The sequence below is a fragment of the Heterocephalus glaber genome, unplaced genomic scaffold (genome assembly GCF_053883595.1).
Source record: "Heterocephalus glaber isolate CG9 unplaced genomic scaffold, H.glaber_assembly_v1.0 deba00001451, whole genome shotgun sequence".
NCBI lineage: Eukaryota > Metazoa > Chordata > Mammalia > Rodentia > Bathyergidae > Heterocephalus > Heterocephalus glaber.
In genome coordinates, this window is record NW_028258301.1 from 57,834 (window position 1) to 82,812 (window position 24,979).

Consider the following 24,979-nt stretch of genomic DNA (forward strand, 5'->3'; position numbering starts at 1 on the left):
GCAGGATATATCAGTCTGGGTTGGAAGTTGTTTCTTTTAGGCCTTGATACACTTCATTTCAAACTCTCCTTACCTTTAAAGTTTGTGTTGAGAAGTCTGCTGGTTTTTGTTTTTTTTTTTGGTACTGGGGATTGAACTTAGGACCTTGTACCTGCAAGGCAGGTGGCGGCACCACTGAGCTAAATCCCCAGCCCGAGTCTACTGTAATTCTTATGGGTTTTCCTTTTTAAATGATGCATTGCTTTTTTCTAACAGCTTTTACGATTCTGTTTTTGTGTTGGAGTTCTGGTTTTTTAAATTATGATGTGGCACGGAGTGGTTTTTTTCTGATCGTGGCTATTCAAGGTTCTAAATTCATTCTTTTAAAATTCAGGAATTTGACAAGATCCCCTTATTTATGAAGAAAGCACCATCAGAAGTTGATCCCAAGGAGAATCCTGATTTGGCTTGCCTTCAGTCAATTATTTTTGATGAGGAGCGATCTCCAGAAGGTACCTTACATGACTAGCATTTGCTATGTGTCTCCTGTGGATTAAGATAAAGTGTACATTACAAAGGTTCTGACTGACCTGGAGCTACCTCATCACCATTCACTCCACATACACTTCTTTGATACTTCCTACTGCTAGGCATTGGGGATAAACAAGATATAGTTCCTGCCCCCAGTGAGAAACTAAATTGTCCTAAAGAATTGGTCCAAACCTGTGATAAGTGTCAGCAAATACATTATAGCTGTAGTGGATGCTATTGGAACACTGAAAGGCCAGGAGTGGGTTCACAAATCAGGAATTTGCACTCCAGAGAATAAAATAACATAAGGAAAAACAGAAGTATCATTTCCCCAGTGATTTTAAAAAAGGTCCTTTATTCAAAAGCTGGGATAGGCTGGGGATTTAGCTCAGTGGTTTTGATAGGCTGGGGATTTAGCTCAGTGGTTTTGTCGCCTGCTGTGCAAGTGCAAGGATGAGTTTGATCCCCGGTACCAAAAAAAGAAAAAAAAAAAGCTAGGATAGCTATACCTTTATGCTTCTTCTTATCTGCTAAGTATTTAGTAGTGTGTCTTGTTAGATATTTGTAATTGATTGTAGCATTAAGTTTGCATGGTATTGATTCTCCGTATCGATACCCATTTTTATCATAGCACTAATTTTGCATTTTCCCTTTTCCTGTTTGTTTCTTCTCTTTGCTTTGTCATATATTACATTATTGGATGATGTAGAATATTTATTTATTTATTTATTTTGAGGTTTGTTTTTTTTTTGAGACAGGGTCTCGCTTTATCGTTCTGGCTGCCCTTGAACTTACTGTGTAGCCCAGGCTGGCCTCAAACTCAAGGCAGTCTCCTGGCTCTGCCTCCCGAGTGCTGGGATTATAGGTGTGTGCCATCAGCTCTGGCTGTAGAATATTTTAAATGAACCTTATAAAACAGGAAATACTGACTTTTTCTCCTCTTCTTTTCAGAACAAGCCAAGACCTATAAAGATGAGGGCAATGACTACTTTAAAGAAAAAGACTGTAAGAAAGCTATAATTTCATACACTGAAGGATTAAAGAAGAAATGTGTAGATCCTGATTTGAATGCTGTCCTTTATACCAACCGAGCAGCAGCACAGTACTATCTGGGTAATTTATTTCATTATTAAGTGCTTTCTAAATAATTACCTTACTGTAAAAGCGATTATAATGGCTAGTGGAGGGTTTAAGAGTATCAGAGGAAGAGGGGCTGTTCATCCCAGAAACCCAGTCTGGAGATAGTTTAGTGAATTCTGATCTCCCAGGGAGATATGATGAGAAGAAAAACAGATTGGATTGTATGACTTGTACTTCTGAATCAAAAAAGTGGCTTAGTCACTCTGGTAAGGTATTTGATGTATGAGTCAGTTTAATCCATGATTTTTGAGCCCAAATACCTCTATTCTTTCAAAAAATGTTTTTGTTTCCTTGTTTTTTTTCTGGTCTTTTTCTTCTCAGGGACACTAGAAGGATTAAGGCAGTAGAGATCTTTAGGTGAGAGAATCTGTATTAGCCTAAGGGGAATTGTTCAGAGTATTTTGTGCAACTCTTGAGGTAAAAACTATGTCTGGGAGGAAGTTTGGAAAATACTGTTTCTTTGTTGGAGATTTACAATATACATTCACATGTTAAGGACACTAAGATAAAGAAGAACCAAGGACTTTGGTTTTTTTGGTACTGGGGATCGAACTTGGAACCTTGCACTGTTGAGGCAGGCAGAGGCACCACTGAGCTAAATCCCTGGCCCCTTGCCCTGGGTTTCTTAAGTTTTGTTAGGCCCCTTTAGGTAACACAAACACTCAGGCATAACTTTGGAAAAAGCTCATTGCTTGAGTGATGGTATTGCTGGTGACTCCTCTGGGTGGTACTAGATACTTGTTTCTTATCACAGAGTTTAGAGAGGACCTGAGAGTGACTCGGGCATTTCGGAGGGGCCAGCAGAGGACAGGTGCTGCAGTCTAGCTGGAGTGGGTCTGGAGGCCTCATCACCATTGAGCAGAGGTCCTCCCCCAACCAGGTCTGCTCAGAGTGTTTTTGCCCCCATCTTGTTTTAGTAGAAAAAATTTAAAAGTCTTGAGTGGTTTAGAAACTTAGAAATTGTTTGGGCCAACAAATCCCTTAATTTTACATAAGCCCAGAAGGGATCTTTTGATTAATGCCAGAACCTGGACTAGAAACTTAATTTTTTTTTTTGAGGCAAAATATTTATTGGTACATTTTAGATATACAAAATGGTAACACTCATGATAGGGAATTTGTACCTGTACAAGATATATCTTGCTTATTCTTCACCCCACCCCCACCCTTCTTCCCCTCCTTATATACCAAAGCTTTGTTTCCGTTTTTCCTTCTATTTTCTCCATTTTTCCCATCTCTTCTTTCCATTCCTCCTCCTGCTCCCTTCTTCCCCTTCTCATTTGAACATTTTCTTCCTATTTCCCAACATCTAGTATACATTTTATGTATTAATTTATGTAATACACATAATATATACTATATGTTAATATAGTATATATTTATAATTTTATAATTATATATTATATAATATACTATATTTCCAATTTGGTTCATCACACCAGAGAAGCAATGTGGTATTTAAACATGTGTGTCCAATTTATTTCACTTAAGAGTATGGTCTCAAGGTCCATCCATTTAGCTAGATATGTCTCAAGCTCATTTTTCTTTATGGGACAGTAGTACTCCATTGTATAAAAAGGCCATGTCTTCTTTATCCATTTGTCAGTTGATGGGCATTTGGGCTGTATCCAAGATTTAGCTATTACAAACTGTGCTGCTATAAACATGGGTGTGCATATATCACTAAGGTATGATGGTTTTAATTCTTTCGGGAAGATACCAAGAAGGAGAATATCTGGGTCAAATGGAACCTCCAGTTTTAGTTCTTTGACGAATTTCCATATTGATTTCCACGGTGGTTGTACCAGTCTACACTCCCACCAACAGTGGAGAAGGGCTCCTTTTTCACCGCAGTCCCGCCAGCATTTGTTATTGATTGTTATTCTTTTCTTTTTTCAGTACCAGGAATTGAACTCAGAGCCTTGTGCTTGCCAGGTAGACAGACGTGGCTCCACTGAGCTACATCCCTGGTCCTGGTTGCTTTCTTGATAATAGCCAGTTTTTCTGGAGTGAGATGGAAACTCAGCATTGTTTTAATTTGCATCTCTCAAATGACCAATGATATTGAACATTTTTTCATATATTTATTTGCTGTTTGTACTTCTTCATCTGAGTGTTCATCTCAGATACCCAGTTTTTGGATTGGGCCTTTAAATTTGGGGGGGGCGGTCTGGTGTTTTTGAATTCTTTATATATTCTAGATACTAGTCCTTTGTCTGAGGAACAGCTGGCAAAAATTTTTTCCTGCACTGTGGGCTGTCTCTTCACTGTGTTGGTGGTTTCTCTTTCAGTGCAAAAGCTTTTTAATAAGGTGAGATCCTAGTTGTTGATTCTTTGCGATAGTTCCTGTGTGATCAGGGTTTTGTTCATAAAGTCTTTGTCTACACCAGTGTTTTCGAGAGTTCTACCTATTCTGTCTTTCAGCAGGTTGTTTTTGTTTTAATATTTAGATCTTTGATCCGTTTTGGGTTTTTTTGACCCATTTTGATTTTAGTTTAGTGCGTAATGAAAGATATGGGTCTAGTTTTAATCTTAAGCAAGTGGAAAGCCAGTTTTTCTAGCACCATTTATTAAAGAGGCTGTCTGTCTTCCAGTGAAAGTGTTTGGCTTCTTTGTCAAAGATAAGGTGGCTGAGTATGTCTGGAGTTGTTTCTGAATCTTCTAATCTGTTCTATTGATCCTCAGGTACATTTTTTTGCCAATGCCATGCTGTTTTTATCACAGTGATTTTCAAGTTAGGGATTGTGATGTCCTCTGCCTTGCCTTTGTTGCCCAGAATTGCCTTTGTTATTTTAGTTCTCTTCTGGTTCCAAATGAATTTTAGGATGGCGTTCTCTAATTCTGTGAAATATGCAGTTGGAATTTTGATCGGGATTGCATTAAATCTGTATAACCATTTTGGAAGTAAGGCCATTTTCACTATACTGGTTCTTCCTACCCAAGAACAAGGGATATCTTTCCATTTTCTGATATCCTCTTCTATCTCCTTTTTCAGAGTACTGTAGTTTTTCAATGTACTTCCTTCATTAGATTGATTCCTAGGTACTTCATTTTCTTAGAAGCTATGTGGCTGGAGAGAGCGAGCTTGCCAGCTCTGCTGGGTCAGAGGCCAGGACAGATGGCTTCACTCCTGCTGTAGACAGGGACAGGAAGAGGAAGAACAAAAATCTCAAGCCAGGTGCAGTGGTGCACGCCTGTGATGATCACTGTGAGCTTCAGGCCAGCCTGAACTACACATCAAGACCCAGTCTCCAACCAAACTCCATAACTCTTCCCAGAACGTCCAGGGTGGAAAGGCCTCAGCAGAAACCCCCCAGGGGTCACACGGGCTCCTGAGACCCTGTGCTGGGTCTCTCGGTGCCTCCTCTCCAGCCTGGCCCTGAGCCAGACATTAGCTGTGAGAACACACGCCGGGCTGGGGAGACCCTCATCCTGTTCTGGCCCTGCCTCTCCTCCAGGGAGCCCTATATCATTGCGCTGATGTCGGTCACGCTGCCCACACACCCTGAGGTGCCCGAGTACCACTGCGGGGAGACGCTGTGCTCAGGCTTCTGCCTGTGGCACGAGGGGGACCAGGTGACCAAGGTGAGACACCGTTCCTCATTGAGCTCAGTGCTGTTAGGGCAGGACCACTCCAGACCCTGCCACTACCTCCGGCCTCCTCCCTGTCCCAGCCCAGGAGAGCCAGGGGCTGAAAACCTACGCATTAAGATCTAAGAGTCAGAAGCTGCTTCAGGGGCTTGGAGAAAGCTCTGAGGTTGCACGCAGAAGACCTGGTCCCATCTAAAATCCTACCTCATTATTTACCCGGATCTCACTTCTCCAGGAAGGCTTTATATGGCTCCCAGGGCCCATAAAACTCAGGGCAGTCGGTGTTGATCGGAAAGGTGGGCAGGAGGCTGGAGGGGGTGCCACAGCTTCCTGCATGGCCCCCAGCTTCTGCAGCCTTAGGCTGGCCCGGGTGGGGACTCAGCCAGTGGCTGCTACATTAACACACTTGTACCAGGAGCACCTTGGAGCAGTCCCTGGGCTGATGCCTGGAGTGTCTGTGGTCCCGCAGCGCCCTAATTAAAGAGGACTCAGTGCTGGGTTTCTGGGGACCCACCAGGGGCTCCTGGCTGGCAGGGAAGATGCTGGTGACCGTCAACACCCAAGGGAGGGTTAAGGTGAACCTGGTGGAGGAAGTTATGCCTGGCAGCTGGACAGTTTTCTAACTGACCCTCAAGATACCAGGGAGCTGGCTTGTGTTTGCTGCCCTCCCGGAAGCTGGGCATCCCAGCGCCCCCTGCCTTCCCTTTGTCCCTTTCCAAGCACGGCTTCTGCCCTGCAGGTGTCCTACTACAACCAGGCCACCCCTGGCTTGCTCAACTACGTGACCACCAATGTGTCTGGTCTGTCCTCAGAATTCTACTCCACATTCAAGGCATGTGAACACTTCCTCCTGGACAACCGGAATGACCTGGCCCCCAGCCTCCAGACCCTGTAGGCACCCACCCCATCCTGCCCAAGGACTTGTGCACAGCACAAGGAGGAAGGTTTATTCATCCTGCTTCCCCCGGAAGCCTTGGCCCAGCACTGCCAGGCAATCAGTTCCTGCCAACGTCTGCCGGCAAGTTTTGGCGCTGGCCCCGGGGCAGCCTGTAGTAGACTCGGCTTCTGTCCTCAGCCCTGGCCACCAGCAGCCCCAGCTGCACAGCTGCAGGGCTGCTCCTGGTGTGGCTGTTTTGCACAGTGACAGTGGCCCTAGGGGAGGCCGCCAGCAGCCTGGCCACTACGTCTGTCTTGCTCTGGCCCAGTGGCCCTGCCTGCAGCTGGAAGGACACAGGTTGCCAGAGCCCCTGGCACAACTTCAGCATATCTGTGACCAGCTGCTCTTTTTTAAAATCTCCTTGCCCTCTCCTTCCTTCCCCTACCCTTTCCTATTTGCAAAAGGTCTGTTTCCCTGTGAAACAGGGACTCATTCTGCAGCCTCAAACTGTCAATCTTCCTGCCTTAGGATCTCTGAATACACTTCTTAAAGCCCTCAGGTCAGTCACATGGAGATAGGGATTCTGGACAATCACATCTAAAAGATTCAGGGAAACTCAAAACAGTTTGGTGAACCATTTGTTACATTAATCTCTGATCCTGATGGAATCCCAACCATGCTTTTGTATTAACTAGGGCTGAGTAATGGCATCTTTGATCAGAATCCCTTTCTGTCTCCAGAAAGGAAGGGAGATGGAGCTAAAAAAGAGAGCAGACGGAATGTGCTCTCTGGTGTGGCAGAGAAGAAAGCAATCATGGTTTTCTTCAAGATGACTGAGATTGTTACCTTTCCGTAGCTGGTGCTTCATTCAGTCCCACAGCCATTTTCAGGCACTTCCTCTGTGCAGGCTACAGAGAGATGAATATGGAACGTGGCACGGTCTTGAAATAATAGCCTTACAAGCAAATAATTACACTACAAAGTAATGGACTCACGCAGCAATAACAGCAACGCTCCAGATGCCACTGAAACATGGAGAGGGCAACCTGTCCCCCACGACCCCTCAGTCGTGCAGACCAGGACTTGGGAGGCAGCCTGGACTCCTCACTCCACAGGGCTCTGATGCATGGTCTCTCTCCATGTGCATCAGAAATGCCTCTGGATGCCTCATCTCTCCAAGGCCTTGCCCAGGCCCTTAGCTCGATGGCTGCATTATCAGTTGTCAACTCTGTCTGGACTTCATACTTCGTCCCACTAGAGGTCTAATTTCTCATCCCCCCCTTTCAGCTAATTCCCGCCAAACAACTGCCTCTGCTTCGTGTCTGTAACACTAGCTTACTGGCCCACAGTGTTCTCTCCACCACACCACCAAAACTGCTCTCTCTCCTGTGTTGCTGAGCCATATGATTAATTCTTACCCTTTGCTTTTTAGACCTATCACAATTCCATGCTATTGATCACACTTCCTCCACTGCAATGCCTTCTTTCCTTGACCTGCAGGTTGCTATACCTTCTGGTTTTCTGGCTGCCTTCCTCATTGGCCTTTCCATTTCAGGCCAGTTTCGCCTGTTGCCCATTCCTTTTCATGTCCTTGAACTTCGATGTGCTCGCCTATGAACTAGGCTTACAGATCTGTCTGCCTAACTCCAAGCGAACGCGACTCCACCCCCCAGCTTTTTCCTTTCCAACAAAGAGCAATGCCATTTTTCAGTTACCCAGACAGAAAAGTTAGAGTTTTCCTGAATTCTTCTCTTACTGTCTATACCATATACAATCCATCAGAAAATTTTGTTTACTCTACCTTGCAAATATGTCCAGAATCACCTTTTATTACTTCTACCAGCATCACCTGGTTCAAGCCATGATCATATCTTCTCCAAATTATTGTATTACTAAAGGTGGCTCACAGGTAGATCCTGCTCACTGTGTGCCAGGAACTTGCTATGCGTTTTACATGCGTTCCTTCATTTACTCTTCATGATAGCTCTAGGAGGGTGGTATCACTATTACCCCAACTTAAAAGGGAGAAAGGGAAGCCCGGGAGGTTGAGTGACTTGTCTAGGACTAAGTAATGGAGCAGCTCTCCTTCCTTCCACTCTTGGCTCCTGTCAGTCTATTCCCACATAGACGCCAGAGTGATGTGAATGAAACATCAGAGTGTGTCCTTTCTTCACTTGGAACTCTTCAGTGGCTCTCTACCTCATTCAAACTAAATTTAAGACCTTATAATGGCCTTCAATGTCCTACTTAGGATCAACAAACTACAGCTCTCAGGCCATTTTAGCTTGTTGCTCATTTAAACAAAAAAAGTTTTATTGAAACACAGCCACACTCATTTTTAAAACAAAAATCAGTAGCTGCTTTCATGCTACAGTGGCAAAGTAGAGCAGTTGCAAAAGACTGCACACCCTCCGCAGCCTGAAATATTTACTATCTGGACCTTCACAGAAAAAGTGTTTGCCCATCCCTGTCCTATACAACTTGTCATTCTTCATGTCCCTGATCTCTTTTACACACAGACACACATAGACACACACACACACCCTTGATCTACTTTGCTTCGGCTTCAGACACACTGGCCTCCTTGGTTCTTCTAGGCCCCAAAGCTATCTCAGGCCCTCAAAGCTCTGATCTTAGCCTCTGCCCTTGCTGGTCCCTCCACCCAAAGCCTCCCCCCAGGAGTTGGGTTGCTTCACTTCCTTGGCCCCTTAGGCCTTTTACTCACCTTCTCACTGAGCCGTTCTCTGATCACCTTACCAAAAATGGCAGAGTCTTAGCCAGGAGAGCTGGTGCACACCTGTAATCTCAGCACTCTGGAAGCTGAGGTAGGAGGATCAATGCAAGTTCAAGACTGGCCTGGGCTACATAGTGAGTTCAAAGCCAGCCGGATCTATATAGTGAGACCCTGTTTCAAAAAAACAAAAAGAAAACATACAAACAAACCAAAAAGGCAGCCCCATCTACACTCCCTGCCCTCCTCCCCTACTTTATTTTTCCCACCACTCTCAATACCATCCGAAATACTATATATATTTTTATCTCTTTGTTGCCTCCTCTGTGCCATAGGATGTAGACTGCATTTGGGCAGCAGTCAGTGGTTGTCTTGGGTGCCTCTAGTGCCTAGAACAATGCCTGGCACATAGTGGGCATTCAGGAAATATTTGGAGAATGGATGGATGCATGAGATACTTCCTGTTTCTTGTGGTCTCCTTTCTTTTCTGCTCCAGCACCCACACTGCTACTTCCACACAGAGCCTCGTTTTCCTTCAGTTACCTCCAGCCCTGTGTGAGAAAGCTGCTTCCCATGACACACGTGGTGTGGCCTCCCTTGGCCTGGGCCAGACCCTCTTCTCCAGCCACATCTCTACTTGAGCTCCCCTCTCAGGGCCTAGGCACCACTACGCCTGACCTTTCTTTCATCCATCTTTGATGTCCTTTGGTGACCCGTTGTTTATGTCATGCCTTGCTCTCTGTGTCTGGACCATCTTCCCCTTACTCTGCTGTCCACTTCCGTGTGGTCCTTTGGAAAGTTCCTTGAAACCCAGATCACAGGACACTTCATTTGGGGAGCCTCCCCAGACCCTCCTCCTTGGTGTCCTGTTAAGCTCTGACACTCAGCATGCTCCCAAAGAGTGTGAGACCCTTACTGCATGGCATGGTCACCTTTGACTCACATTTAAATTATAGGACTATGAAATAATGTGGCATAGGATACTAACAAACCGTAATGCTATGTCTACAACTTCAAAATAATGCAACTGTCCCCAATTTAAAAGTTCATCAAGGCTCATGATTTCAAAGGTGGCTGTCAATTGCAAATGGCCACACGGTGGCGCCACGCCAGCAGATAAAAAGAAACCCTGCCCCTGAGCTGCTAGCACTCTGATCTGGCTGCTGTTCACAAGCACTGGGAATTCTGTGAGTGATTGTGGCAGCTTTATTCAGGTTTTGTGCCTAAAAAATCTAAACGACATATAAATGTCATCCTAGCAGCCCACAGCGGTGGTACTGAAATTGCTCCCAAACGGAAGGGACACAGCAGAAACATAGCGCTCCCATCACCAAGAGCATTGCAACTGCTTCTGCAAGATCAGGGCCACGCTGGGCTCTTTACCAGGCCTCCTCTTACAGGCAGCCTGCCCCACGCACTGCTCGCTCCCTTCGTAGCCTCTCCTGGGCTGGCTAAGGACTCATCTTTCCCCTGGACCCTGAGCAACTTGAAGCCAGGCACTGTGTGGGCAGCCCTGGTGTCAGCACAGTTGGCCCTCATCAGAGATTTGTTAGGTGGATGAGAAACAGAGGCAGGACAGGGCATGGGCACTGGTGGGAAGCTTGAGAGAAAATATATATACCTTTGAGGGAAAATTTAGGGCCTGTCTCCAGCCCGTTTGTCTACACGGGCCATTCCACCCCATGTGTTGTTTCTCTCCGCTCCAGTAACCCATGCAGAACTTCTGAGAGTAAGCAGGGAGCAAGTTCTCTCTACTCTTGGGTTCTCTGAGTTTTGGGTTGGGGGGATTATTAATTAATGTGTTTCTTCTTGGCCAGGGGTGAAGAGGCAGGGGGAGGGAGCAGATGGTATGTTCAAATTTTGTAATTGGAGCAGACTTGAATAAAGGACCACTTACAAAGGCATGGGCGGGGTGTGGGCCCCATGTCTGATGGAGTGTCCCTGGGTTAGCTAGGGAGTGGGTGGCCTGACTGGGATTGCAGTGGTCACTTGTGAGGAAAGGCCACCTTGACCAGAGCCACGTGACCTCGCCCAGAACACATCCGAGTCTGAGATGACCCAGCAGGAAGGGAGCAGGATGTGGATAAGTCAACCTCATCATCCTCCTGTCTTCCCTGTCCTGGTCCTGCTTCTCATGGTCTGAACCCCATCAGCACAGGACTAAGGGGCCCATGGATGTATCCATAGGTTGGTTTCCAGGGGTCAGAGGGCAGGGGGAGGAAGACAAGAGGGAACCCAAAAGGGCCCTGAAGCCATCTGGCCCCAGGGTCGAGGCCCCTTCTCACACAAATCACATCTAGAGCTTGAACTTCTCCAAACCCTCCCTCATTGTCTCCAGCTCAGAGCAGTAGTGGTGACAGAGGCTGAAAGACTTGTTCTGCATTTTCACTCTTCTTTGAAATAGTTTCTATTTCATACCTGTAGTTCTAGACCATTGTAGCTTGGCCTGAGCATTTGCCTTTGCTTTTGAGCTGGCCATTTCTAGCAAATAGTGGCCCCCAAGCCTGCCATCTAAAGTGGGGGAGGGGGGTCGAGCAGTAGTTGAACATTTTGGTAAATTTCTAAAACAATCCTCTACCATAGTTCACGCTTACTGTTTACTGTGTGCCACACCCAGCGCAGCTCATGAACCCTTGCCTAGCTCAACAGTGGCAACCCCCACTCCACCCCATACAGATAAAGAATGGTATACAGCCAAGAGAATGAGACAGGGCTCCTTTCCTGAAGGAGCTGGCCATCCTATTGTAATAGTTCAGTTTAGTTTAGTTATAACGAGTAGACAGAGAGACCTGACAACAGTGAAAGTGAGGCAGGAGATTAGGGCATGGCCAATTGGCTGAGCAAGTGGGCTTGACCTGCCAATCATGGAGATCCAGGACACATGTGCACATAGTTCTCGAGGGCTGCACCTGAGACCAATCAGAAAGTGCTATCTTCAACTCTCCTGAAACAAATCAAGCCAGTTTTTGATGGGATGGCCTTGATCTGATGTTAGTCTGAAGAATAAGGGATACAAAGTCCTCCACCATTAACCTCATGGCCACTGTGAACTCTCAATGGCACATTCTCACCCTGCAGAGCATATTTCTTTTCCTACCTTTAACAAGTGTAAAACCTTGCTACCTATTTCAGATGTCTCGTGCAGTTGTTTCAGGACACCAAGGACCTGGGAAGAGTCTACAGAATCCAGTAATAGTAGCATCAGATTTTTTAAAATAGCCCAGTCAAGTTAAGAACTAATTCAAACACCTAATTCAAGCTTAAAGATACAAAGGTAAACATGACAGTAAAAGATAAAAAGTTGAGATGAAAATAGAAAGATAAGAGGTCTTCCTTCCAGGAAGAAGACTCTTATCTAAAATATGCTAAGTTAAATTTTAACAGCCCCTTGTTACCTCCAGATTTGGCCAATCTAAGCGTGCGCTCTGATTTAAAAGTAGCTGTAATTGTTTTTTGTGTTCTATGGGTTTCTTGTTTGCTCAATTGTCTGTTTAATCTGTTTTAATAACTGATTAAGGTACCTACAGCTGCTTAATTAAACATTTTTTGAGCACGTATCAATTTCATTTTTCCTTTTATTTTTGTCCTTATGAACTTCTGACCCTTTGGGGCCTCAAAAGAAAACTGAATATATGTGTTTTCAGTATAGCCAAACTCACTTAATGTATTTTTTAAAATGGCAGGCTTCATGCCTACATGAGGCTTACAGGTAAAAACCTTAACATTTGATAAAAAGGTTGTATATGTATGTTTCTATGTGTTAATTTTCAGATATACGTTCTGTTTTGTTTGGCTAGTAGATAAATGGACACTCATGAGATTAGCCCACACAATTTAACAGTAGACTAATTTAAATAGGTTGATAAGAATAAAAATATTTTTACCTTTTTTCTTTTTTTTTTTTTTTGGTACTGGGGATTGAACTCAGGACCTTGTGCTTGCGAGGCAGGCAGTGGAACCACTGAGCTAAATCCCCGGCCCAAATAAAAATATTTTTAAAGTTGGTGACCTGTTTTCACCCAAGTTGTTAGCCAATCAAGTTAATTTCCAAAAAATGGTTTTATAAATACAGTCTATTATCTGTGTATAATAATTTAAGAGTTTTTCCTTGATTAAAGATAATATACATAGTTTTTAAAGTGTTAACTACTATGATTTGGTTCTCTTGAGTCATCTGAAGTAATTGTTAAGATAAATAAAAATGGGGACCCCTTGGGCTTGGCCAATACCTGACAAAATTCCTCTCTGACTGTAAAAGCAGCTGCCTGAACCGATTTGTTGAGTTTTCTCTACTAATGGGTGATTTCTCTGGGTTTTCCCAGCCTTACTGTGGCACACCACCAACAAACATTATTAAATAAATTATTATCATATATTTAAGTTGGTTGTAATTCAAAAGTTAAGTGTTCTATGTCTAAAACAATAAGGTTTTCTTAAGATATTAAGATGGTCTTGGTTAAACTTACAAAACTAGAAAAATAACAAAGGTTCTATCCATTACTAAATGGTTACTTCTGTTTTTCATTATTAGGCCTTTGGTTACTAAAAGCTGAGTCTTAAGCATTAAAGTTTATTTAAATGTTGGCTTATAAAATCCTTTCAATAATCAATTTATGATTGGCTAAATAAACAACTATTCTCTTAGTTTATGACCTAACCTGTACATCTGGGAATATATATGTCTAAAATATATATATTATGTATTTATATTATATATATATCTAAAAACAAAATATGCTGTGAATCTAAGCTTTAAAGTTTATAGAGTTAATACTACATAAGTTTGGGCTGGGGATTTAGCTCAGTGGTTCTGGTGCCTGCCTTGCAAACGCAAGGTCCTGAGTTAGATCCCCAGTACAAAAAAAAAAAAAAATACTACATAAGTTCAATACATACAAAGTAATAAGTACTCCCTTTTATACAATATAGATCTGGACCCTAGATATATAAAATGATCAAGATTTTTTGGCATCTCTTTAAATTTGGTCCTGCCATTTTCAGACAGGAGATTAGGGCATGGCAGAGCTGGGTGGGGAAGTATGTATGACCTGTTAATTACAAAATCCCAGTGCATGTTTGCAGAACAGTTCCCAAAGCCCTGCACATGGACTTCTCTTGAAATTGGAGCAGGTTTTCAATAGGATGGCCTGGACCTGACCTCAGTCTGAGGGATGGGTAATACAAAAAGGACAGTTGCCATTGAGTTTTTGCCACTCTGTTTGCTTTTTCATAGTGGCCTGCCCTCACCTGAAACAGTCCATTATTATATAAATGAGATATATTATATAATATTCATTATAATGTAATATACATTATATATATTATATGTTGGGTAATAAGTCCATTTGTGATTGATAATACTGTTTCCTAACTTATAAAAGATTTATAGATGTCCTTTAAATTTTATCAATGGAGTTATACCCTATAAAACTTGTTAAAAGAGTCAAAATTTTGCCTTAACAATAAAAACTAAATAAATATATATAAACATTTCTATACAGCTATGATGCTAGTTATTACCAACTTCATGGTATATTAAATACATTTATGTTTCCCAAAATAGAAAACTTTAAAAAAATCGTATCCTACTGATAACTTTCAAACAAAAGTTGTTTATGATGATAAACTTTTTCAGGCTCAAACATCTGGCTTTCCCTTACTTGTGTTTCAACTACTTGTGATAAAATGTACATGCCAGTCCAACATGAGCCAGCCAGCCAAATGATGTAGATACTTTTTCATACTTATGTTTATGTGATTGTTATATAATTGTGTTATGATAGTTAGATGTACCCAAACATTACACAATCTAGATGATGTCACTCTAATGATTAGAGATTAGGCACTAATAACCTATAAAGTACCCCTGTAAACAAGTGCATTCTACTTAAAAGACATTTTAGTAAATAATAGCAAATTTATCAATCCCCAGCACCAACCCCCCCCTCCAAAAAAATAGCAAATTTAAATAAGAGTTTATGTCATTTAATATCTTATAATTAGACAAAATAACCAACTAATACAATATATATTTAAATTTATTTCAGATATGATAACAAAAACCTAATAGTTATAATATAATTTGTCATGATTGTTACCCTAAAATGCTATTTTTGCTCTTGGTTTCAATTTTTCCCTATAAAACTTTACAACTGTTATCTGTTAACATTCTACAAAAATTTAACTTCATGACTGATAAGAAATGACAGTTTTCTGGCCATACTTTATGTTTCAAACTGTTTGATATCCAGATAAGATTATGATAGTTATGTCTACTGCTCCTACTTCAATACAATATAACTGACCTTCCGTGTGTTTAACAACCAAGGCTTAGAGATCAAAGGTAATGAAAGGTAACTGGGCTAAGAGAACAGCCAATATTTTGGCCCTGGTCCTCCAGGGTCAACAAAGATGCAGGACGTGAAAGGAAAGGGCTTCTCTGAAAAGATTCTATGACTTCAGTAAGTCACCCAACCTCCTCAACAGGAAGATTGTTAGAGCCCAGAGGACAGCAGTCAACCAGTGTACATTGTGCTAAACAGAGGATCACCAAAGAGAAAAATGTCTCCCATGTTTCCATGGAAAGCCATCTGGTCATACTCATCCTGGCAGATGACACTGATAAAAGAGCTAAGAGGCTCCACACATGGTCCTAAAAATAATCCCTGAGGAACTGTAACTAGCCTTGATATATAGAGAGTGGTTAATTTTAATTAATACAGTTCTTACTTTAACTTTTTCTTAAACACCCAACAAAAAGTTATAAACAAAAGGAGACATAGATTTATAAAATAATAATATAGGCTAAATACGAAAAAGAAGCTCTAGCCCTGCACTGATCTGCTAACAATCTCCAGGTACAATGCAGCTTATCACTATTATGGTTCAGTGAGGCTAAAAGACCACAGTGGCAGCTATAAAAGCTCAAGATTCTTAAATTCCTTAGCCAAAATACTCCTTCAAGGGCTGGGGATTTAGCTCAGTGGTTCCACCACCTGCCTTGCAAGTGCAAGGTCCCAAGATCGATCCCCAGTACCAAAAAATCAATCAAACAAAAAAAAATAGTCCTTCAAAACTATAAAACCCTCAATCTTTTTACAGCCAAAATTAGAGGGACTTACACACTAATAAATAAAACTTGTTGTCATTAGTTAAATAACTAACATCAGGTTAAAAAAAAGACCTTAGAACCATAAAACATCAGACTTACAAGTAACCTCTATAAACAGTGAAGGTCTAGGGCCCAGTTGGTTACAATCTCTACTCCAGTCCCTTCAAAAGTGTATCTAAACTAGACTATTTTTTTAAATAATAAAATTTGTTTCTTCTTGCCTAAAAACTGTCAGACTCCAAATGGTCATACAGATAAAACCAATAATAAATGTGCGTAAATGTGCCAGACTCTTTTACCCAGGGCCACTAGATCAACCCTGTAAAGGGAGTCTCTAGCTGCTAAACTCCCACCCGACCTCTATCTAGGGCTACTTAAATTAGCTATCTAGAAAAATCCCTGACTGATATTTCTCTTACCTTGACCTGTCTCAGCTCAAAGTAGTCAATCCATCTTAATTTCTTCTCCCCTAACCGCAGTTAGGCATACTTCTTCAGAGGAGGAATGTAATAGTTTAGTTTAGTTATTATGAGTAGACAGTCAGAGAGGCCAGATGATAGTAACAGTGTCAGATTATAAAACAGCCCACCCAGGTTAAGAATTAATTCAAACAGTTAAGCCATGCTTAAAGACACAAAAGTAAATACAAGAATAAAGGATAAAAAGTTAAGATGAAAATAAAGATATTAGACAAGGGGACAGATCTCTTTCAGTAGGGAAGTGGTCCAAGGGAACAAGGGTGAGGGGCAAAAGGGAAGGGAAAATAAGAATAAAGATATGCCATGTACAGGAACCTAATAATCCCAGTTAGTGCAAACATTTATGCCATAGCATGAGCTAAGACAAATAATATTGACAGGAATGAAAAAATGGAATAAGGGAACTGGAAGAAGAGGGAGGGGAGGAGGGAAGAGGAGGGGATTTAAAAATGAAAGAAACATGATGTAATATGTACATGTGACAAGATGATTGTAAACTACATGAACTGCAAACATATACAAATAAAAATCTAAAAATTTTTAAAAATAGAAAGATAAGGGCTCTTCCCTCTGAGAAGAAGACTTTTATCCAAAATATGCTAAATTAGATTTAGACCCTTCCTACCTTTAGGCTTGGAGAAAACAAATATGCAAGATAATCAGTTTTCTTTGTAAATTAAAAAAAAAACTGTAACCCCTCCCCACACTCTACATATAAGATCGGGATGAAGACGCTTATTTGACTTCTACTCAAAATCTCTGATGGGATACTCACCAAGAGCTTTCTTCTTATTCTTATTATTATTATTCCTAATCAACACTCTCCTAAATTCCTCTCTTTGTCCTCAAATTTATTCTTCAGTTTAAAAACAAAAAGCTTGGCTTCATACAAAGTTAACTGAGTCATCGCTGGGGAGACAGGCCCTGAGCAGCTGTGTGGTGTGACCAGTGCTGCAGTGGGGGATGAGGAGAGGAGGCAGGGATTTTACACTCAGGGAGTCAGTGAAGATGTCACAGAAGAGGTGATGCTCATGCTTGCTCTTTTTTTTTTTTTCTTCAGTATTGGGAATTGAACTCAGGACCTTCACACTGAGCTATATCCCAAGCTCTTTTTTTTCTCTTTTTAATTTTCCATTTTGAGACAGGGTCTCACTAAGTTGCTAAAGTTGCCCGAGGTAGGCTCAAACCTATAATCCTCCTGCCTCAGCCCCCGAGAGTGCCAGGATTAAGGTGTGCACCGCCATGTGTGCCAGTGCAGCCATGATGAGGTGTAATGGGCCATTTGGTTCACTGGATGACAGCAGAGAGGACACTCCAGGTGATGAGAGCAGCACTGCAAAGCCTCAGAGATAGGGCAGGGTGATCTGGGCAGTTCTACTGAGAGGAAGAGGCAGAGGGGAGGGAAAGCAGAGAGGGGGAGGCAGGTTTTTTTGTCTTTTGCAAAACATGAGGCATTGGGAGCAAATCTACATAATTTTGGGGAAAAATAATTTCACAGTTAAATTATGATTAGGCCTAGTTTTCCTGCCTACAGGCCAGCTCTGGCTCGTTGAGGCATAACTCCATTTTTACCTCCCGTCACAGCTAAAACCTCAGTGGTCCCATGAAGCTGTGATGCTCCAGGGCAGGATTACATCAACTGAAGACATCCTGGGTCCTTGAGAACTGAGTAGTAAGAGAAAGGTTTCACCTGGGGAGGGACAAATTCCTAGTCAACATAAATTCCTCCTTGACCTAGGATCTTCATCTGCATAAATTCCTCATTGTCCTAGGATTATCCCAGCCCTCTGAGTCATCTGTTATTCCCAAATGCTGCCCAGAGCAGCACTGATCAGGCCTTGTTTCCATTTTTTTCCTCTTTTCATATTTTTTCCTTTCCCTTTTTTCCCTTCCCCTCCCAATTCCCCTGCTCTTTTAGACCTTTTCTTCCTGTTACACAATATCAGTTATACATTTTTTAAATTACAATATTAAGATCTAGGAGACATTACCACAGATTTTACAGAATTTAAAAGGATAATGAAAGCATATTACAAAAATCTTTTTTAAAATAAATTTGACAACTTCTAAGAAGCACCTTGGGAGACAAATTAATGAAACTAACTCTGGAGGAAATATGAAATTTGAATAGCACCTATTAAAGAAAGTATATTCCTGGGTCTCGGCTGGTAGCGCTAGAGAAGGAATTCTTACCTGGACTGCGGGCTGAACCCAAGGGCGATGAGACTGGAGAGGCTGTGACTGACAAAACCAAGGCAAGTTAGTTCAAGAAAAAATTGCCAAGATAGTACAAAGAGTTCCCATATGCTGTCACATCCAACCTAATAACCTAAAGGATATCACTTTGGTGACCCATGTGGGAGGCAGGAGTACAGAAGAACCACACATCCCACCGACAATAGCGCTGGCCCTCAGTGCCATGTGATCCATGCAGAAGGCCTTGTGTGCCCCGCACAAAGAAAACAATGACAAGACTACCAAATCCTAGCCAGCTCTGCTCCTGCATTCTCCTCAGCACAGAGTGGCAGAAGTGACAGCCAAAAGACTGACCTGATTGAAATAAGACCTACACCTGGAAGAGTTTCACTCTAGGACTGAAGTGTTACTGTACCACAGGGACTGGGTGAGAGACATCCAGGGGAGGCAGCTTAGGATAAGAGCTAAAGAGGGGTCTCTGGCATCCCCTGGTAGGCTTGGGCTGAGCCCAGGAGGATCATGGGACCTGTATACTGTGGTGGGAGTTCAGGTTTGATAGGTATAATCTTCAGAAGTGGTGGACCTGAGGAGATGACATCTGGTCCAGGCGTACACTTGAGCCCTTGCACCACACCTACATCCAGCAGAAATTAGTGGTCTGAATTACTGGAGTTCAATATCTGGGTGGCCTAAGTGTCTTCACTAAAATCATAGATGTCTGTTCTGGTTAAGGGTAGTTCAAGACTTCTGGGAAGATGGTGGAGTGGTAAACAGCAGAGAAACAGTCTCTCCAAGATTTGGTGTCCAGATGCTGGAATATATTACCATGAGGAAGACAAGGAGGGAAGTGGGTGCCTGGGACTCAGCAAGGATCTGAAGGGAGAATTGTAGCCCATAGGGAGAGTGAAGAGAGATACTTCAACAAATAAAGAAGGAGATGGCAAACAGTGCTTCCTCCCTGATCCCTGACTCACTGCATGGGAAGGGTGGCTTAAACTTACATACACACAGTGACTACTGGCAACCCCAGAGGCCTCCACAGAGAAATGCACCAGTGGAATGTAGCAGTGGATGCAGCAGACTGCAGTGGCTGGAGAGATATTCGGGTTCAGATGTCTCCCAAGAGAGGGTGATTGGCCAGTCACCGTCTTGGAGGGGCCACATGCAGAAGATTGAATCTAGATCCATGTATCTCACTGTGTACTAAACTGAAATCAAAATGGGTCAAAGACCTAAATATTAAAACAGAAACAATCTTCTGGAAGATAAAATAGGTACAACTCTTGAAGACATAGGCATGGGCAAGGACTTTTGAACAGATCCCCAATGGCACAAGAAATAATACTGAGAATCAACAAATGGGATCATATCAAATTAAAAAGCTCCAGAGCAAAGGAAACCACCAAACGAGTGAGGAGACAACCTACAGAATGGGAAAAATTATTTGCTGGCTATTCCTCAGACAGAAGACTAACATTATAATATATAAACTCAAAAGGGCCAGGGATTTAGCTCAGTGGTTCCACCACCTGCCTTGCAGGTGCAAGGTCCTGAGTTTGATCCCCGGTACCAAAAAAAAAAAAGAACTCAAAAGTATTAGACTACCAAAATTAAAGACCCAATCAAAAGGGCAAATGAAATGAATAGACACTATGTAGAAGAAGGACAAGCAACCAATAAGTAGATTTTAAAATGTTCAGTGTCTCTGACCATTAGTGAAATGCAAATTGAAACTACACTGAGGTACCATCTTACCCCAGAAAGAATGGCTATCATCAAAAAAGTCATAGCAAATGCTGGTGAGGATATGGGAAAAAAGGAATTCTACATTGTTGGTGGGAATATAAACTAATATAATCAGTATGGGAATCAGTGTGAAGATTTCTCAGCTATCCCCTTTATAAGTATCTTCCCAAAAGATTTTAAATTGTCATAGGGTTACATACATACCCATGATTGTAGCAGCACAGTTTATAATAGCTAATTTCTGAAACAGTGTATAGGTCCATGAACAGATGAATGGATAAGGCAAATGTATTTATATACCATGAAGTACTACTGTGCCATAAAGAAAGATAAATTTCAGGAATTCATAGGTAAATGGATGCAACTAGAGAACCTAATGTTAAGTGAAATAAAGTCAGACAAAGCAGCTTAAATATCACATAGTCTCTCATATGAGAAACAGTATATGCAAATGACAAAATGGAAGATAAATAGGATATGGGGAGAGGTTCAGTGGTTCCCCAAATTATCTATCCCATTGTTTCAAAAATATTTTAAGGCTGGAGATTTAGCTCAGTGGCACTGTTCTGCCTCACAAGCACAAGGTCCTGAGTTTGATCCCCGGTACCAAAAAAAAAAATTTTAATGTATATGCACATTTGTTTCATTTATACTAGTAGTTTCTCTTCATTTGTTGAAAAGAAAATTTTGTACTATCAGTTTGCTGCTTTTGTAAGAATCTTTTGTAGATGTCTTGTACTCTGAGTAACTACTTTGAAGATAAATGCTACATAGTGTATTAACTATTGCTATTCTGTTATTTTGTTTTATCATAAAAGAAAAATTTATCAATGAGTTTAAAAATGAATGGGTACCTGTACAGTTAGTCCTCAATATCTTCATGTTCTGTATTTACAAATTCAATCCTGTGGACTGAAAGTACTTTATAAAATAAAGTTCACCTGTGCTGAAAAAAAAAAGAAAGTATATTCCTAGCTTGAAAACCTACCTATATGACAACAGCAGGCTCATAAACATTTTAACTGATAAATTATATCAAACATTTAAAGCAGAAAAAAGAAGGAACACTTCTCCCCTTATTTTAAATCTACATCGTGCTAATCCTAAAACTGGATAAAGATAATAGAAGAAAAAAGTATGAACATAGATAGAAATTTGTTTAACAAAACAAACTATTGGAAGTCAGATCCGGCAGGATGTAGAAAGTGGTTTTGTTATAGGGATGGCAGTGTTGGTCCAGCATTGGAAGATCCACCCCCAAAAGTCATCATTTTAACAGAGGAAAGGAAAAAGCCATATGATCCTGTCACTAGTTGGAGAAAAAGTATTGGACTAAATTCTACAGCTCTTCATGGTAAAAGCTATCAGGAGCCTAGAAGTAGAACAGAAACTTCTCAGCAGATTAAAGACGTGTTCTCCATACTTCCAGCGAGAATGCCTTATATGAATGGAGAAGATCCAATGCTTTCTCCTTAAGGTGGGGAACAAGGGCAGATATGCTTACTCTGTATCTGACCATTAAACTATGAAACCTAGGCCCCACCAAAATAGTCTGGCAATAAAATGACACAACTAGGTTAGGATTGGCACGGCAGAAGCAAAATGTTTATATGTAGATGAAATGATCATCTACAGAGAAAATACTAAGAAATCTGTAGGAGCCCCTAGAATTTGTACTTGAATTTAGTAGGATTAGAAAACACAAGGTGTATATAAAAAATCAGGTCTGTGTATACTTGTTATAAATGAAGAATTGGAAATTGAAATTTAAAAGTTATGTAGGAGTATAAAGGACCTAGAAAAGTTAAACACAAAAACAAAAACAATGTTGGAAGACGTTTAGTACCTAATTTTAAGACTTCTTCTAAAGCTACAGTAATCAAGGCAGTGTTGGTATAAGGAAAGACATATAGATCATCTGAATAAAACAGAGAATCTAGAAATAGAACCACACATATATGGTCCACTGACTTTTGAAAGATTATTTAACATTAGCATTTTATAGAATATAAACTCAATTCAAGAGCCAAGGAAGAGATAGTGTTTGCAGCAAACGGCACTAGAACACCTGGTATCTGTATATAAAAAATTAACCTCAAACCTTTTTTTCCATACATGAAAATAACTTGAAGGGATCAATGAACCTAAATAAGAAAGCCTAAAAGTATAAAACTTTAAGAAGAAATTATAAGGGAAAATATTTGTGAATTCAGGGTGGGCAAGAACTACCTAGGATACAAAAAACATGATGTATAAAAGAAAAAAAATGATAAATGGGATTCCGTCAAAATTTAGAACTTTAAATGACATCATTAAAATGAAAAGTAGTCCTTAAACAGACCATATTTACAATACATATAACCTATGACCAGAATATATAAAGAATCCTTACAGCTCATTAATAGACAGCCCAATTAAAAAGTAGACCTAAGATAATAAATAGCCAGTATAGCACAAGGAATGGTGTACAACTCTAGAATCAGAAAAATACTAATCAGTACAATAATAAGATTGAATTATATACTCATTAGGGAGATGAAGTCAAAAGTTTTAAAAGCCTTGTCATGACTTTTCCTTTTTGTTGGATTCTCCCCCTTTGCGTTTAATTTGTCACGCCCAATGGATTCATTCTGCTGGGTTTCCTGGGGTTGTGATCCTCATTGTCTCTTCCTAGGGTATTGTCTAAAATTTTTTGGAGTGCCTGTTTGGTATTCATGAAGTTCCTGAGGTGGTCTTTATCATGAAAGTATCTTATTTCTCCATCAATTTTGAAAGATAGTTTTGCAGGGAACATCAATCTGGGTTGGAGGCTGTTTTCCTTTAGGGCTTGAAATACATCACTCCAAGCTCTTCTTGCTTTGAGGGTTTGCCTTGAGAAGTCTGCTGTGATTCTGATGGGCTTTCCTTTGTATGTGATTTGTTTCTTTTCTCTCACTGCTTGTAGAATTTTGTTCTTCTGTTGGATTTCTGGAATCCTAACTATTATATGCCTATGTGTAGATTTTTTTTTGATCAAGGCTAGCTGGAGTCCTATATGCCTCACTTATCTGTATGTCAAGTTCTTTGCCCCTCCTTGGGAAGTTTTCTGCCATCGCTTTTGTGAAGAGTTTTTTTATGTCATTTGCACTCTCTCCTCTTTCTTCATTGACTCCAATCAGTCTTATGTTATTCTTCTTTGCATGGTCTAGCAGCTGCTGGATTGATTTCTCATGGTCCCTTACAATTTTAAAGCAATTTTTCTTTTCCTGGTCACTAATTGCAATCTTATCTTCTGTATCTGAAATTGTATCCTCACATTGGTTCATTCAGCTGTGCAGACTTTTGATGGAGTTTTTAATCTCTTGGAAATCTGTTTGTATCTGTTTTATGGATTCCATTTATTTCCTATGTTGGGATTCCATCATGTTCCTCAGATCCTCTATTTTTTTATCTGTGTCCTCTCTAGATTTATTAATTATGTCTTGTACCATGAGCAAAATCTTTGCTGTTATCTGAGTAATTATTTCTGATTTCATTTTTCCCAGATCCTCTTTTGTTGCCAGTTCAGAGAGTCCAGGTGGTTGAGTATCAGATTGTTCCATCTTGTTTCCCTTTGGGGTTGCTGTAGGTGATCCAGAAGTCTGTTTTTGAGGCTTGTTTATGTGTCTTCTCATTTCCTCGGGAGGGAGTGCTTCTGGCGCCCACACAGCTCACCTTCTCTGCCCTAGGAGCTTGGGATACCAGTGGGGGAGCTTCCTTCCAGGTGCTGGGACCGGCTGTGCTATTTAATTCTTACAGCTGCCCTGTGAAAGAGGACCTGGTATCAGCCCTATGATTACTGATAGGGAATCTCAGCTCCTTGTGGGTCATGTGACTTGCCCAAGGGGTCTCTACTGGTAGAATGGTGGAGCAGGATTCACACCAGGGTCTCCCCTACTTCCAGGCCCACTGTCCCACCTGATGTCTCCTGTACCAAGTACTGGAGCTCAGAAGGGTGTAGCAGAGAGAAAAGGTAGCCACACTTTCCTCCCCTTCCTGTACCAGTTTTTCTGGCTGCTCCAAGTGGACCCAAAACTATTCTCCACAAAAGTTAAATTCTCTAGGTGTTTCTTCAAACAAGGTCCAAATCCTGGGTCTGCTACTTACCAGCTGACCATGGGCCAGTTTATTTTGGCTGAAGTGTTTTCATTTGTAGAATGGCAATGACAATACTTACTTTATGCACTTGTAGTATAGACTGGATGAAATCAGGTTGCTATGGCTTATATCTAGACATTACCCCAAAGACTCATGCACTCGTAGGTGGGGCTTTTGGGAGATGACTGGACCATGAGTGTATAATACTGGATTAGTCCACTGATGAGTTTATAGCTGGGTGTGATTGTGGGAGATGAGGCCTATTGAGAAGAGAAAGGTCACTGTGGGAATGGTGTGGAGGGTATATATCCCTCATCCCCTCTTGATCCCTAGCTGCTTCCTGCCTGCCATGTCCCTCTGTCATGCTTAGAGCCAGCCAAATATGGACTGAAACCTCTACAAACTATGAACCAAAATAAACCACTAGTAGTTAACACCGAGGTACAGTGAACCTTCAAGTTATGATCAGCCTCATATATGAA

General features: G+C 41.4%; 1 protein-coding gene and 1 long non-coding RNA gene across 22 annotated transcripts in view; one reads left to right on the forward strand and one right to left on the reverse strand.

Annotated features, from left to right (window-relative positions):
- Nucleotides 1–24,979, forward strand: part of Slc1a7 (solute carrier family 1 member 7) — an 82,441-nt gene that overhangs the window by 4,282 nt on the left and 53,180 nt on the right. For 17 of the 18 annotated variants that reach the window (XR_015452628.1, XR_015452629.1, XR_015452630.1 and 14 more), the window contains 2 exons: nt 374–491; nt 1,462–1,623. The gene's annotated coding sequence lies outside the window, so the exon portion shown is untranslated. Of the gene's footprint in view, nt 1–373; nt 492–1,268; nt 1,376–1,461; nt 1,624–24,979 lie in introns of all 18 variants that reach the window. The other variant, XM_087214819.1, reaches the window with a different exon arrangement.
- On the reverse strand, nt 2,686–17,372 carry LOC110346610 (uncharacterized). 4 transcript variants are annotated; one of them, XR_015452635.1, is made up of 5 exons: nt 17,215–17,372; nt 16,380–16,843; nt 8,844–9,023; nt 6,965–7,026; nt 2,686–4,780 (listed from the first exon to the last, which is right to left on the reverse strand). It is a non-coding gene; the product is annotated as an uncharacterized LOC110346610 (long non-coding RNA). The 4 variants fall into 4 exon arrangements; XR_015452634.1 differs by having other exon boundaries at nt 2,686–4,783; XR_015452633.1 differs by having other exon boundaries at nt 6,965–9,023.